We start from the raw sequence: 14,683 nt of genomic DNA on the forward strand, positions 1-14,683 counted from the left end.
CTCAAAGCGTGGTCCCTGGGCCAGCAGCATCACGGGCATCCAGGAACTGGTTAGAAATGGACATTCTTGGGCTCCCGCTTATACCTTCTGAACCAACAACTCTGCTGGTTCAGAAGTGGGGCCCAGCAGTCTGTGCTTTAACAAGCCCTCCAGGTGATTTCAATGGACAAAAGTTTGAGAACCACGGTCATATACTTTCCAGTGAAAAGTCACCCTGCTATATGGAATCTTCCTGAACTCTTTTCCCACCCACTCTCACTATTCAGTTAGGTCCCTTATTATATTCATGTTGATAAAAGTCTTCTGTGTTTGACAATGAGACTTGAGAACAGGGCCCGCTTTCTTGATATACTTAAAAAAATAAATATAAATGGGGTATAAGGCAGTAGATTTTTAATTTAACTTTAGCAACAGAGGTTTTGTGTGTGTGTGCATGTGTGTGTGTGTGCGTGTGTGTGTGTGAAAGAGAGAGAGAGAGGACACACACACACACACACACACACAGAGGTGTTAGGTGACCTGGGCTCCTGTTTTTTTCTGTGGGCAATTTATTTATTTATTTATTTTTTTTTTAATTTTTTTTTTATTTATTCATTTTTAGAAAGGAGAAGGAAAGACAGAGAGAGAGAGAGAGGAGAGACAGAGAGAGAGAAGTGGGGAGGAGCTGGAAGTATCAACTCCCAAATGTGCCTTGACCAGGCAAGCCCAGGGTTTCGAACCGGCGACCTCAGCATTTCCAGGTCAACGCTTTATCCACTGCGCCACCACAGGTCAGGCTGTGGGCAATTTATTTAGCATCTCTGAGCCACATTTTTCTTATCTGAAAATGATAACTAATCTGTAATTTCCCCTCCGGTTGGAAGGGTTTTTTTGTTTTTCCCTTTTTTATTGTGTGGCTTCTGATAGAAAGAGATGCGGGCAGTCTGAAAAGACCTCTGTTCCTTGGAGACACAGGAATAGTGTTGGCTGTGCCGCTTGCTTGTCCCCGGCCTTCTCCTTCAGTGTTGACTTAGAAGCATTAATGAATAAACACTGCCAGGCTGCCACCATTCCGAGTGCCAATCAAGAGAAGGAAATCTTCCGCTGGAGTTGTGTTAGCATTGAACAGGTTCTCCGCCGCGGCGTTCGACGGGGAGTGCAGGCTGATGATGGAGGGGCACGTGAAGAAGTCAGGAAGCTGCAGGCCACCGTCGCGTCAGCCTTTTCTGCAGCCTCCTCTCATCTTCTCTTTACCCCCTCGCCTCCTCTCCCCCTCTTGTCTCCTTTCTCTCTCCTCCTCCTCCTCATCCTCGGGGAGCTTGCCAAGCCCTGGCCCACATCACTCTCCCCGTATTACATAACCTGCCTACATGTCCCTGAGACCCCCAAGCCCCAAGTCTATTTCACAGTAAGGAACAAAATGGCAGGTGTCCCCAATTATCGTGAGTTTCTCGTGTATACTCACTCCCTCCTCAAGTGATGTCTGTGCTCATCTTCTCGTTTTTCCAGAACCTTCTCTTGCTTCCTCGTTTACTGTTTTCGGGACCCCTGACTCTGCCTGAGGCCACTTCTCAGAGACAACTCTAAGCCTCCGAGTTAGCTGGGAGATGACCCCCAGTTGGAACTGTGCTCTCCCATTGCTAAAGACTGAATGTTTGTGTCCCCTCCCTCAATTCATATGTTCAAATCTAATGCCCAGTATGATGGTTTGGAGGTGGGACCTTTGGGAGGCATTTAGTCATGTGGGCAGAACCAGGAAGGGGATTAATGCCCTTGTAAAGGAGGCTACCGTGAGCTCCCTTCCACCATGTGAGGACACCGTGAGAAGGTGGCCACCTATGAACCAGGAAGCCAGCTCTCACCGGACACCAAATCTGCCAGTGCCTTGCTCTTGGACTCAGTCTCCGGAACTGTGAGAAATAAATTTGTTGTTGTTAAGCCCCCAGTCTGTGGTACTTTCTAGTTAGAACAGACTAAGATACTGGTGCTTGTGTAAAGTAGGGTTTGTGGGGGGGGGGTAGTGGAACAGGGGGGGCCTGAAGGGGAAGACAAGCATGATATTAAACTTTTGTAACTTTGCTCTACATGAGGTGGCCTGTGACCCCATCTTGAAAGAATGTCATCTGGCCTCAGCTTAGCCAAAGGCCAGAGAATTCTCTGAGAGGCAGAGAACTTACTCCATCAGTCAGTACCTGGTGTGTCAGAGGTTTTGACAGAAATACCAAATGCCCTTTAGTTAAATGTGTGGACCCAACACGGCCTGATAGGGAAGGCATGCTGCTTAAAATCAACACAACAGCTCACCTTTTACATGAGACTACACACTTGTGCACATACAATTATTTTTTTTTGAATGCTATTTTAAAAATGGTATCTATATATCTATGTATCTGTGTTTGTTTGCTTTGATCATATGGAAAACTGAAGCAATGGACTGCTTGGTTTGGACAGCTGCCAGCTCCCCCCCACCACGCCCTCTCCCCCACCACACCCCCTCCCAAGCTCCAGCTTCTTTTCCTTCCGCATATCAATGGTGCCAATCTCATCTGCCTTTTGCTTCATCCAAAGGATGAATGTCCCCTTTCATCCTCTGGTCTGCTGCTTTCTCTCTCGGTCAAGCTCATCGAGACAAGCGTTGACACTTAGGGTCTACAATGGTGCGCCAACTTTCATTCTCAGGGTTTCTGGCTCTGGCCTCCACGCTGCTCTACCCACAGTCCTCGCTCTGCCACCACGGTCTTGCTGAGTCACCCACCTCAAATCGTACGGCAATCGTTCCATCGTTCCTATATCGGGCCTCCCTCAGGAAAACTGATCACTTCCTTCTTGAGTCCCTTCTGCCCCTCAGGGTCCTTGACCCCCACTCTCTCCTACTTCTCTTCGGAGCTCCTTAATGTATCCTCCCCAGCCCTTCCTGGTCCTTCCAATGCTGGTCCTGTGGGTGGGGTTCTGAGTTCGGCCCTGTTTTTCTATACTATTTACTCCTCCTGGGCAAAACGATGGGCACCCTCAACCACACGCTGATAGTTTCCAAACCTGCACCTGCAGCCCAGATCTCCCTCTTGTGGGCTCCAGACATTTTTATTGGAGAATGTCTCCATTTAATAGGTACCTGAAAATTAGGTCTGTTAACAAATTGAAATGATCACCTTGTCTTTTAAGCTCAGCTCCTCTTGCTTGTTGAATGGCACCATCTGGCCACTCAAGTGAGAAACGGAGAGTCATCCTAGACTGACCGTGCCTAAGTTCAATCAGGCAAACCCCCTAACACTACGCCAGACGTCTCTCTCTCACTTGTCCGCGGCTGTCACTCCTACCTGGGTTTGGGTTCTCATCCTGGCAGCTGCCTTTGGGGCTCCCGCCTGTAGTCAGCCACACCTCCACCTCACCTTCAATCCATTGTCTGGATGATCTTTCTGGAATGGTGCTGTCTATAGCAACCATTAGCCGCATAGTTATTTACATTTAAATGAATTAAAATGAAGTAAAATTTAAAATTCAGTTCCTCAGTCACCCTAGCCACATATTAAATACTCAGTAGCCCATGTGGCCAGTGGTTACCTAGCAGATGGAGAATACTTCTTTCCATCATTACATAAAGTTCTGTTAGAGCTGTTTTTGTTTTCGTTTTTGTTTTTTAAGTGAGAGGAGGGAAGATAGTGAGACAGGCTCCCACACGCACCCCAATGGGGATCCACCCGGCAACCTCTGTGTGTGGCCGATGCTCCAAAGAACTGAGCTATCCTCAGCACTTGAGGCTGACACGGGACCAACCGAGCCAGTGGCTGCAAGAGGGGAAGAGGAAGAGAAGAGGGGAAAGGAGGGGGCAGAAGCAGATGTCGCTTCTCTTGTGTGCCTTAACTGGGAATTGAACCCAGGACGTTCATACACCGGGCCGGTGCTCTATCCACTGAGCCAGGGCCATGGCCAGATTGAATTGTTAGGTCAGAATTGTGTCATATCCCTGCTCACTTCCTGAATATTCCCCACATACTTCCAACTACACTCCAAACTCCTTAGCTTGGCACCTAAGACCCCGCCCTCCAGTCTACTCTCCCTTCTACTGTCCCCGCCACTTGAGCCTTGTGTCTCGGGCACGTGAACCCGCTGGCCCTGGCCCCACGCCTCTGTGCTTCTGGTTACGCCCTTTCCTCCGCGCAGAATTGCATAGGGCTGCCTCCCTTCATCCCATTAGAACTCCTCTGTATTCGCCAAACTCAGCTCAGGCACGATTCCCTCTGGGAAGCTTTCCTCACTTTGCTACGCAGAGTTTAGACTCAGGTTTTTTTTTTATTATTTCCCCTGGCAACCTATACTGCTGTGACACTGCTCATTAAAAAAAAAAAATCTATTGATTCACTGGGAAAGTGTGAATAATGCATAATCCTCCCCCGCCCCGACATCTGCATCCTAATCTCTAAAATTACCTTACATGGTAAAGGAACACTGCATGTTTGACTGAATTAAGGATCTTGAGACAGGGAGATTGTCTTGGATTGCCCAGGTGAGCCCAATGACATAATCTTTCCTTATAATAGAGATACAGGCATATCAAAGTCAGGAACAGAGAGAGACTAAGGATAAGGGACAACGGAAGCAGCGTTTGGAGTGATACGCTGTGAAGATGGAGGAAGGGGTCACCAGCCAAGGAACACAGGTGGCTTCTAGAAGCTGGAAGAGGCGTGGAAACAGGTTCTTCCTTGAGACCTCCAGGAGGAACACAGCTCTGCGACCCACTTTGGGCTATAGTCACTGGAGGTTGTTTTAAACCATGAACTTTGTGGTCGTTTGTTGCAGCAGAAATAGGAAACCGATACAGTTACTCTTTCATCAATTTGCCTATACATCTATGCCACCTGTCATTTGACACAGAAGAGCTGAATACCTGCTTTGTGCCAGACCTAGTATTATATGCTGAGAATACAATATAACGAATAAAAACAGTGGTTGCTGGGGGGAGGTGTGACAGGGGAAAGGGAGAAGGCACCAGTCCCGGACACGTGGAAGTGCAAAGGTTGTGAGGGGCCAGACGTGTGGGCTGTCTACAGTTGAGGCTGCTTTCTCTAGCAACGTGGAACCATTGTTCATGACCCGATCTGTGTCTGCCTTACTGTGGAAATGGAGTGACAATGAAGGCCGGGGGCCACGGGGGGCTGCTGCCTTTTTCTGAGTGAGAAATGATGAGGGCCAGAACCAGGGGAGGGCAGTCAGGAGGCAGGTCTGGGGATATTTGGGTGGTATTTCAGAGGAATTGATGGGGTTTTGTGATCAAAATTCTGTGTTAGCTGCTGTGCAGAATCCAAGATGACTCCACTCCAAGATGACTCTGAGGACGGATGACTCTAAGCTCAGTGCCTGGCACACAGTGGATAAGAAACAATTGTCTTGAATTGAATTGTGTGGCAAGGAGACAATGGAGTAGATCATCACTGGGAGGGAAGGATGATGCCAGTGATTCTGAATAGTGGAGGAAAATAAACAGAAGAATAAGTGTGTGTGTGTGTGTGTGCGTGCGCGTGCGCGCACGCACACACAGGGAGAAAAGATGCACCCTGGTTACCCTGCATGATTTTTGCTGCTCATTTTGATCTGAAACCGCGTTCAGAGAGTGAATTTAGAAAACTGTATGACCACCTTGAAGATGCCAGGTTTCTCTCAACGGCATACTTAGCTGCTGTTTTGATCTGAAATGTTTTGGAGCAGGGGAGGGAGAACAAGTGGTTTGTGCTGATTTGGGGTGCACTTGCTGCATCATTCCGGAATGAGGGCTGAACCTCTGTTTTCTCCATCTATCCACCCACCCCCTTTGCTGTGGGCTAGCCTGATGTCTGAGGTCGGGAGTGACATGTACCCTGGCATTGTAGGAGGCTACAGAGGCTGCCCTTGCCCAAGACCCTCCACAGCAGCCACATGGGGTGAATGTTTGCTATATTGGAGGGGCACTTAGGATCTCTGCTCCACCAAGTGGCATCCCAGTTCCACCACACTGATGGGAGAACACACACCAGTATCTAGCCGAGGCCCTGAAGTTCTTGTTTCCCATCAGCCGTGCTCTGAGGCATATTGACTGTGTCCCTGGGATGACAGAACAGGGTCCATGGTGGGCGGACAGAGCTTTTCTTGGATTTGTGTTTACATGGAACATTGTTCTAACAGCTAGGAAGTGTGACTTCGTAGACCACCGAAAGGGGAAATTAGTTTGGGCAATTCTGGGTTAAACAAATGTACTTAAGTCTGTAAGACTTTCCAGAAGAGTTATCCTGCAGGCAAGCCTTGTGAATCTCTGAGAGAGGTGTCAAGGTTCTCCTAAGCATATTTGACTCCAGAGCACGATAAACACTGTGTGAAAAAGTGTCCCCTGAACCAAGGGTTGGAAAGTGTTGACCTACTGAAGCAGAGGGGTCCAAGGTATATTCCTGGCACATTCAGCAGGATGTAACAAAGACATTCAGCCATTGTTCATCTTCACATCTCCGACGGGCATGACTCACTAAAGCAGGGGTCGGGAACCTTTTTGGCTGAGAGAGCCATGAACGCCACATATTTTAAAATGTAATTCCATGAGAGCCATACAACGACCTGTGTATGTTATGCATTATCCAATAAAAATTTGGTGTTGTCCTGGAGGACAGCTGTGATTGGCTCCAGCCACCCACAACCATGAACATGAGCGGTAGAAAATAAATGGATTGTAACACATGAGAGTGTTTTATATTTTTAACGTTATTATTTTTTTATTAAAGATTTGTCGGCGAGCCAGATGCAGCCATCAAAAGAGCCACATCTGGCTCACGAGCCATAGGTTCCCGACCCCTGCACTAAAGACAGGCGGAAATGGGAATGTGACAGATCTTTTTGCTCTGACACTTTCAGTTTGGATTTGAACTCACTTTGCTGAGGAGCCAGGGTATACAATAGTTATCAATCACTGCCCCTCTGGTCTTCATTCCCTAGCTTATCACACTTGGACTTTCCTTGTCTCCTTCATCCCCCAAATGGCTTGTTACAATGAAACAATTCATGTTGGTTTTCTTCTTTAAAAAATGTTTGAAAACTACAGTAAAAACACTCATTGATTTCCTTTGGCTGATGGAGCATAGTACTGTAACCTCCAGTTGTTTAAGTTCAGCTTCTCTTTATCCCCTGGGACTACAATACTCAGTATTTTGTAGTCGGCAGGGGTCTTCGTCATCTATAGTTTTATTTGATCCTCAAAACACCTTTATAAGGAGGTAATGAAACTCCATTGTCTTAGTCTGTTTTGGCTGCTATAACAAAAACCACAGACCAGGTGCCTTAAAAACAGCAGAGATTATGTTCAAAGTTCTGAAGGCTGGCAGTCCAAGTTCAGGGGTCAGCATGGTGGGGTCTGGCTAGGGCCTTCTGGGCTGCAGACTGCCGACTTCTTGTTGTGTTGTCATGCGGAAACAGCAAGAGAACTCACTGGAGCCTCCTTTATAAGAACACCTACTTTTCATCCTCAAGACCTAATTTCCTCCCAAAGACCCCCACCTCTTAATGCCATCACATTTGGCATGTGAATTTGGGGGGGGGGGGTGGGGAATGCAAGCATGCAGTCTATAGTTTGTAGAAAAATAAACCAAACAACAAATTTGGATGCCTAGTTTGTGCCTGGTATCTGGCGAAATGTTTGACGTATGCGAGTTCATTTAAAGCTCCTGTGAACTCCCTTTATTAGAACATGTTATCTTCGTGTTGGAAATAAAGAACTGGAGGCTTAGAGAGTGAAGTAACTTGCCCAAGCTCACATAACTTAGACGGGAAGTAAGGTCCGGTCGTTCAACCTACCTACATCTACATTGCTCACAAAAATCAGGGGATATTTTATCACTTCATATTCATTTTGAAATATGCCCTAATTTCTGTGAGCAGTATATTTATATCCCAAATCCACACTCCGCCCACTCTGGTATCCTTAAAGAGGAGCTGAGGCCCAGGACAGCCAGAGATTTGCCGAAGTTCACATAGCAAATTCAGGGAAGTTCTGGGATTAGGACCTAACTCACTTGACTTTTAGCCCAAGAGCCTTTCTTGTACATCCTTTTGCCAGGTCACTGGAAGGCATTTTTAAGAATAAAGAATGACCTGTGAAATGTCCCTGATGGCAGCAATAATAACAACCGCATGAGAGCATCGGAGAAGAGGAAACAGCAGTGGCTCAGAGTCACCGTCCCTCAACGCCCTCTGCACTGCATTGCGGAGGGGATTCCACATTGCTGAGAAAAATGCCACCCATCTTCACTCTCGCAGGTAAGGGACTGGGACTCTACTTACGGAGTTTGGACTCTTCCCACCAATTCTTTTCACGGCCAAAAAGAAAACAGAGCCAATTCTACCTCCCCCTCTAGGGATGCTTACTGTTTCTGCTATTGAAATAAATATGATTCCGTGACATTTACTGAGCTTCTCCTCTGGGTAAAGCTACCCTGACGGTTGAATCCCTGTGCGGTGTCAGGGGACAGCAGTGGAGGTGAGTGGGACACATTTTCTCAGAGCCTGCAGTCCAAATGGATCGGTGGGGTGTGAGAAGCAGTACTGCAGAGGCACAAGCTGGCAGGAAGGCGAGAGGGAGACACTTCAGGAGACTGAGGAGGAACTCTGAGCATCGAGCAGGCCGTGTTCACTGCAGTCACTCAGAACAGTTACTGGCGGCATCGTGCCTGCAGTCACCTGGTACTGAGTTCATCAGGGACACTTACTGTGTAGTTCCTAAAATACAATAAAAGTAGGGTGAATTTTTTTTTTGCCACTTTCCCAAACCCACAGCTTTTTAAAAGCTTTCCTTAAAACTAGATCGGAACAAAGAAAACTCCTATCCGCAGTTTCGCTCTTTGCAGTTTCCATTATCCATGGTCAACTGTGATCCAAAAATATTAGATGGAAAATTCTAGAAATAAACATTTCATTCTGAGTAGCATGATGAAATCTTGTGTGTTAAACTCCATCTTGCCTGGGACGGGAATCATCCCTCTGCCCAACATCTCCACACTGTATGCTACCTGCCCGTTGGTCTACTAGCCTGTTAGCCCCTGAGAATCCCGGTGCTTGTTTTACTTCGTAATGGTCCCAGAGGGCAAGGGCAGTGATGCTGCCAATTCAGATAGGCCAGACAGAAGCCATAAAGTACTTCCTTTAAGTGGAAAGATGAAAGTTCTTAATTTAATGAGGAAAGTAAACATGCTCACACACCTAGTAAAGCCACTGTAACCTGCCCAGCAGTTTTTCTGTGATTCAGAGCCCCCAGACCTTAACTGAGGTTGCTAAGATCCATGGTATGAACGAATCTTCTGTCCATGAAATTGTGAAGAAGGAAAAAGAAATTCATGCTAGTTTGCTAGAGAGAGAAAGAGAGAGAGAGAGATCACAGTCACATAACTTTTATTACTATATAGGGTTATCATTTTATTATTAATTATTATGGTTAATTTTTTACTGAGTCTAATCTTTAAAATAAACTTTATCATAGGTATGTATATATAGGAAAAAACATAACACATAGATATAAGGTTTGGTACAATCCATGGTTTCAGGCATCCACTGGGGGTTATGGAACATACCCCCACAGGGAAGAGGGGATTGCTCTTTGCTTCCATCTCCTGGTTCCCCTCTGAGAGCTCCTTGATCCACATGAGACAGGGAGTCACGTGAAAGAGAAGAGTGGTCTGATCTCCCCTGGGCTGCTGAGTTTCAGCCTTGCTCCCCGGAGCCAGGAGTGCATGCCAGCATTCATCGTCGACTCCCCGTGTCCCTGCTGCCCCTCCCTCTCTGTGGTGCAGTGGTGGGTGGAGTCTGAGCGTGTGCCCTGTGCAGGGTGAGGGCTTGTGGGAGTGATAAGGAAGATCACCCTGATTCTTTCCTTCATTTAGGCCAGTTGTAGTTAACCTGGTCCCTACCACCCACTAGTGGGCGTTCCAGCTTTCATGGTGGGTGGTAGTGGAGCAACCAAAGTATAAGTAAAAAGGTAGATTTAACTATAGTAAGTTGTTTTATAAAGATTTATTCTGCCAAACTTAGCGAAAATCTGATGTAAAATACTTGGTAAGTAATTATTATTATATGCTTTAACTTGCTGTAACTCTGCTTTATAAATTTTATAAAGTAAAGTTACTTCCCTACTTTATAAATCACCATTACTGTGGAACTGGTGGGTGGTTAGAAAATTTTACTACTAACAGAAATACAAAAGTGGGCGGTAAGTATAAAAAGGTTGACTACCCCTGATTTAGGCTCTGAGAGTTGGACAGAAAGAGAGTCATCGGAAGGGGAAGTCTAATAGCCGGAGAATGGACCCGCATCATGACAGCAGAATCTTTTCCCTCCTTTTGGTGCATTATTTTATACTGCTCACAAAAATTAGAGGATATTTCAAAATAAGTATGAAGCAATAAAGTATCCCCTAATTTTTGTGAGCAGTATATAATTCCTGTACTGGTTTTATCCACTATTAAATAAGGATCTTTAAGTCAAGACTTACTTGTATGATTAATAAAAATATTGAGGATAATGAGGAAAATAGAGAAACGGGTTCGAAGAAGAAAAGGCACTCTATAAATCTAAAGCAGTTACAGCCTCTTGGGTTACCAATTCCGAGGGGCGCATCCACATTGGCCACGCTGATGTGTGCCAGTACCCAATAATTCTCCCTCTTGCACATTTAGGCTTCCAGATCATTAGGCTGGGAGAAGCAAGTTCTTCCCCGGAGAAAACACAGAGTTACTACTCCACTGTTCCCCCAGCCCCGCCACTGACTCAGGGAATCTCTGAGAATCTCTGGAAGGGACTTTAAAAGTCATTTAGTCCAGCTGCCAGTATAGTCTCTCGCTAAGCAGGCCAGTGGGAATATAAAGTAAAAGTGCAGTTAACTCTCAATTATTTGGGTGCAGATTGTCCACAGACAGCGAGGGAAAAGATTTGTGCATTTGGAGGCAGCGATCGGGTCTTGTCTTGTCTGTTCCTTCTCCAAGCTAGACAACCACAAATCATTTCAGTGTTCCTTAGAGGACTGATTCCCAACTTTTGAAAAGCACACAAAAGGGAAGCCATCTCATCTAACTAGGTTGAGGCTGCCTTCATTTGCATTCCAGAAACTTTTGGCTGTTCCCCGTTCCGAAGGGATTGACTGCATTTGAAATCAGATGACGGAGGAATTGCTCTCCCTGAGGTTAGTCGTCAGCCATCATCCTGGTGCCCAGAGACCGCTAACCGCCAGTGCCTTAACGACTAGCCACCACTGCACAATCACGGAAATGAATTAAATTATTAATTTCAATGGTGCCCCATGGTGCATTTATGAATTCCACCATCTGGGGAACATAAATATGGAGGTCCGCATTATAAACTTGGAGGCATGGTGCTCGGTGCCAAGGGCTGTATCTCTGAAGGCAGTAAAGATTTTTCAAGATGCTGTATATGGAGCGACAAGCTGTGCATTTGGGAGAAGGTCCTGTCCCTAGGTCTCTATTAGCTTTACCATTTATTGAATCTTTCTTCTCCCTTATTTTTTAGCCAGTTCCTATAAATAGAGCTGATGTGTCAAGTCTTGTCTTTGCAAGGGAACAGGATGGTGAACGACATAGAACTCTGAAGTACTTAGTTATTCTGCCCCTTTACTATTCATTGAATTTCCTTTCATGCTCCCCCAAAATCTCATCTCTTACTGACTAGCTTCAAATATGTAAATCTCTGTTAGTAAGTTCTTCATACTGAGACAGCTACTCTTGGGTTTTGAATGTTTTCAAAAATCTGCCTAGAACTTTAAGACAATTGTTCCAGAAGCAGAGGGGGTAGAGGTCCTGGAGTGGTGTGAAACATACTCTAATAAAGTGGATTTAACTTTCCTTCGTTATGTGAAACATTTGTCCAGATGTTGGGGTTCAGCAAGCCTACCCTGTCTGCCATCTGTGAAATCCCCATGGGCTGGCGAGAGAGGGGCACTTCTGAAGAGCGTATGTAAATGACTCCCATGGAGCCCTGCAGGAGCACCATAAGCCACCTTCTTCCTACAACGGATTACCAGCTCAGAGCTAAGGAACAGCCCACACCACAACTTCCTAATATCCAGAACAACCAGATTTCTGATGCCTGCGGTCACTGTAGGTACAGAAGAGAAGTGCAGAGCCTCCTGCAGGGTAAATAGTTCTGTGGCGTCGGTGGTGGTATGCAGCTCTGTCTTCTTATTATCTGTGGGTCCAGGCCTTCGATGTCATTTTTTGTGTCTTGGCTGGTCGACGACGAACATGGCTGTTGCATGACAGGGCTGCTCCCTTCAGGGCCTCTGCATGTGCATTTCAGCTTGCTCAGTCCTGTAAATGAAAGCCATCCTGCGAGCTGGTGTGATTTCTAATTGAGACTGAGGGTGCACTCTGAAGGTCCCCCCCCCCCCGTCCTCCATGCTGCCACCACCAGTTGCTGGCGTTTGCTGGCCATTAGGTGAAACATAGCTTTGGTATGCGAGGTTAAGCAGCAATATTTGGGGATAGCATATTTTTAGCAGCTGTCTTTTAGGTTGATTCCCTTCAATTTCCTGTAGAGCCAAACATCAGGGTGGCTTGAGATATGGTGATCTGAAGCTTTGGGACTAGGTGGTATGTTCCTAATTAGAATTTCATTTCTCCCTGGTTTCAGATGCCATTCCATCACTTCGTCATATTAGCTTGTTATTAGCCATTCACAACAAGAGAATAAATAGAACCTGCAGACTACGATGGATTTAAATGAAACTTCTGATCGTCATGGCAAGGTCCTTGCCAACAGCCTCCTTTTTCTGTTCCCAGACTGGAAACGCAAAATGTTCATCAATTTGAGGAGCTGGACCTCCTGGGACTCTCATGTCCCGTGTTTATTAATGACAATGAAGATCCCCAAATCAGTGACTTACGCAGTTAAGCCTCAGTATCCCCAACCTCTGTGGGAGTTAGTAGACTGGAATAATTACAGACTCAATAGTGATGATACGGAGGAAATGCACTGTAGTTGGAGTCAGTGGAAAGAGAAAGCAAATGTTTCTGGTCTCAGGAGAATCTGTTTGCTATTATGAAGGAGAAGAGGAGAAGCCACAGTGAGCATGAGTTCAGTAGCTGGGAGAGATTATGTAAAATTGTCATAAAAAACAAGAGATGATCAACACAAAAGACCCTGCAGCATTCTGCTGCCCTGCTCAGCCTGCCACCCCACCTGGGGGGACAAACAGTCCACACTGATTTTGAGGTGGAAATCTGGACTGGTCCCTGCTCTGGGAGGGGAGGGGATGCCGGTGAGCCTGGAGGAACCAGTGTAACTGCTTTGGAGCCTGAATTTGTTTCCCACTCAGACAGGGGAGAAAACTTCTCTCACACAAAGAACTGAGAAACTTCCTTTGCTCTGAGGTGCACCTGTCACAGCAGCAATTCTTGGTAATTGCAGGGTTTCTTTTCTCTTTGGATTGTCAGGGTAGCTCACCCTCCACCACCAGCAGCTCCACACTGAGAAGCCAAACCCCTCCGAGGCTTAGGTCAAGTGGGCTGCCCAAAGCCATGCTGGAGCCCGGGTAGACCGCAAGCCCAGTGAGCCTGGCTCCCTGCCAGAGACGATGCCTGTCCCCTACAGTCTCCTTGAATCTCTATATCTGGATAGACACTGTGTGACACTGCCTTGCAGCAAATAAAGGGGATGAAGAAAACCAGCATTTCTTTCTGAGATGAAAGCGTGCGTGCCATCAAGGGGCGAGGAACAGGAGGAATTGTAGGAAGAAGAATCCCTGGGAAGGTTCAAAAGTATGTGGGTTATATCTTCAAGGACAAGTAGGACGAGAGGAAAGAAGATGTTTTCTTACTTCTTGGGCAATATCTAAACAGACCTTGATCTCGGGAAGGGAGAATGGCTGTCTGAGTGAGAACCAGCTCTAAATTGACACATCACTTCTGGTTCAAGGGTAATTGCTTACCCAGGTGACACCCTTTTAGGTGAATTCTTCTTTAGAACAAGGTTTGATGCTCACAAAAATTAGGGGATCAGGGACCATGCAGATACTCCAGTACTTTCAGCCTTTTGTATAGTGTATTTTCACCAATGAGATAAAGTTGGTTTTGCATCTCATTTGCATAATCGAACAACTTTCTTTGATTTGTCTTTTGCTTTTCTGATGTTCTTGTTTAATAAAAAAATCAAATGCTGCTTTTTTTTATTGCTTCATATTTGTTTTGAAATATCCCCTAATTTTTGTGAGCAGTATATTTAGGGGCCAGAGGATAAAGAAACTGTACAGCTCTATGGAGAATTTTTTAGGGGAATCTAAATAAAATCCAGAGGATTAACACATTGGTAGGCTCTGAGACAGCGATGTGTGTGTATATGGTCTATTGTTGAGTACTTTCAGAAACAACATCCTTTAAGGGACCAAGGGAAGCAAGATTGGGCAGAGGGGGAGTGGAATTGTGGTACAGATATTAACAGAGGCTTGGCTAACTTCATAGTGAGCGCTTGCATTAGGATGGCTCTTCAGAGTCGTCCTGAATTGAGACAGGTGTGCCAGGAATTTTGTACTTCCTGGTTGTGAGGAGCAGGAGGAGTTCAGTGGAAGCCAGTCAACGGGTAGCTCTGGCAGCAGTTGGGGGCCGCCCCTGGTGAAGGGGTGTATCCTCCATGCGGCGGCCCCCTGTAGTTCAGGGCAATTCCCAGGGAGGACCTCAGCTGTGAACCATGAGAA

At 46.2% G+C, this 14,683-nt stretch overlaps 1 long non-coding RNA gene across 1 annotated transcript in view; it reads left to right on the forward strand.

The window, feature by feature from the left end:
• The window catches only part of LOC136326047 (uncharacterized), a 64,238-nt gene extending 49,878 nt beyond the window's left edge, over window positions 1-14,360 (forward strand). Inside the window, exons 3-6 of the long non-coding RNA XR_010729377.1 lie at window positions 8,051-8,250; window positions 11,085-11,161; window positions 11,864-12,128; window positions 12,625-14,360. This is a non-coding gene — a long non-coding RNA (uncharacterized lncRNA). The remainder of the gene's footprint in view (window positions 1-8,050; window positions 8,251-11,084; window positions 11,162-11,863; window positions 12,129-12,624) is intronic.
• Window positions 14,361-14,683: the final 323 nt, after the last annotated feature.

Source organism: Saccopteryx bilineata, chromosome 2, assembly GCF_036850765.1.
Source record: "Saccopteryx bilineata isolate mSacBil1 chromosome 2, mSacBil1_pri_phased_curated, whole genome shotgun sequence".
NCBI classification, from domain to species: Eukaryota; Metazoa; Chordata; class Mammalia; order Chiroptera; family Emballonuridae; genus Saccopteryx; species Saccopteryx bilineata.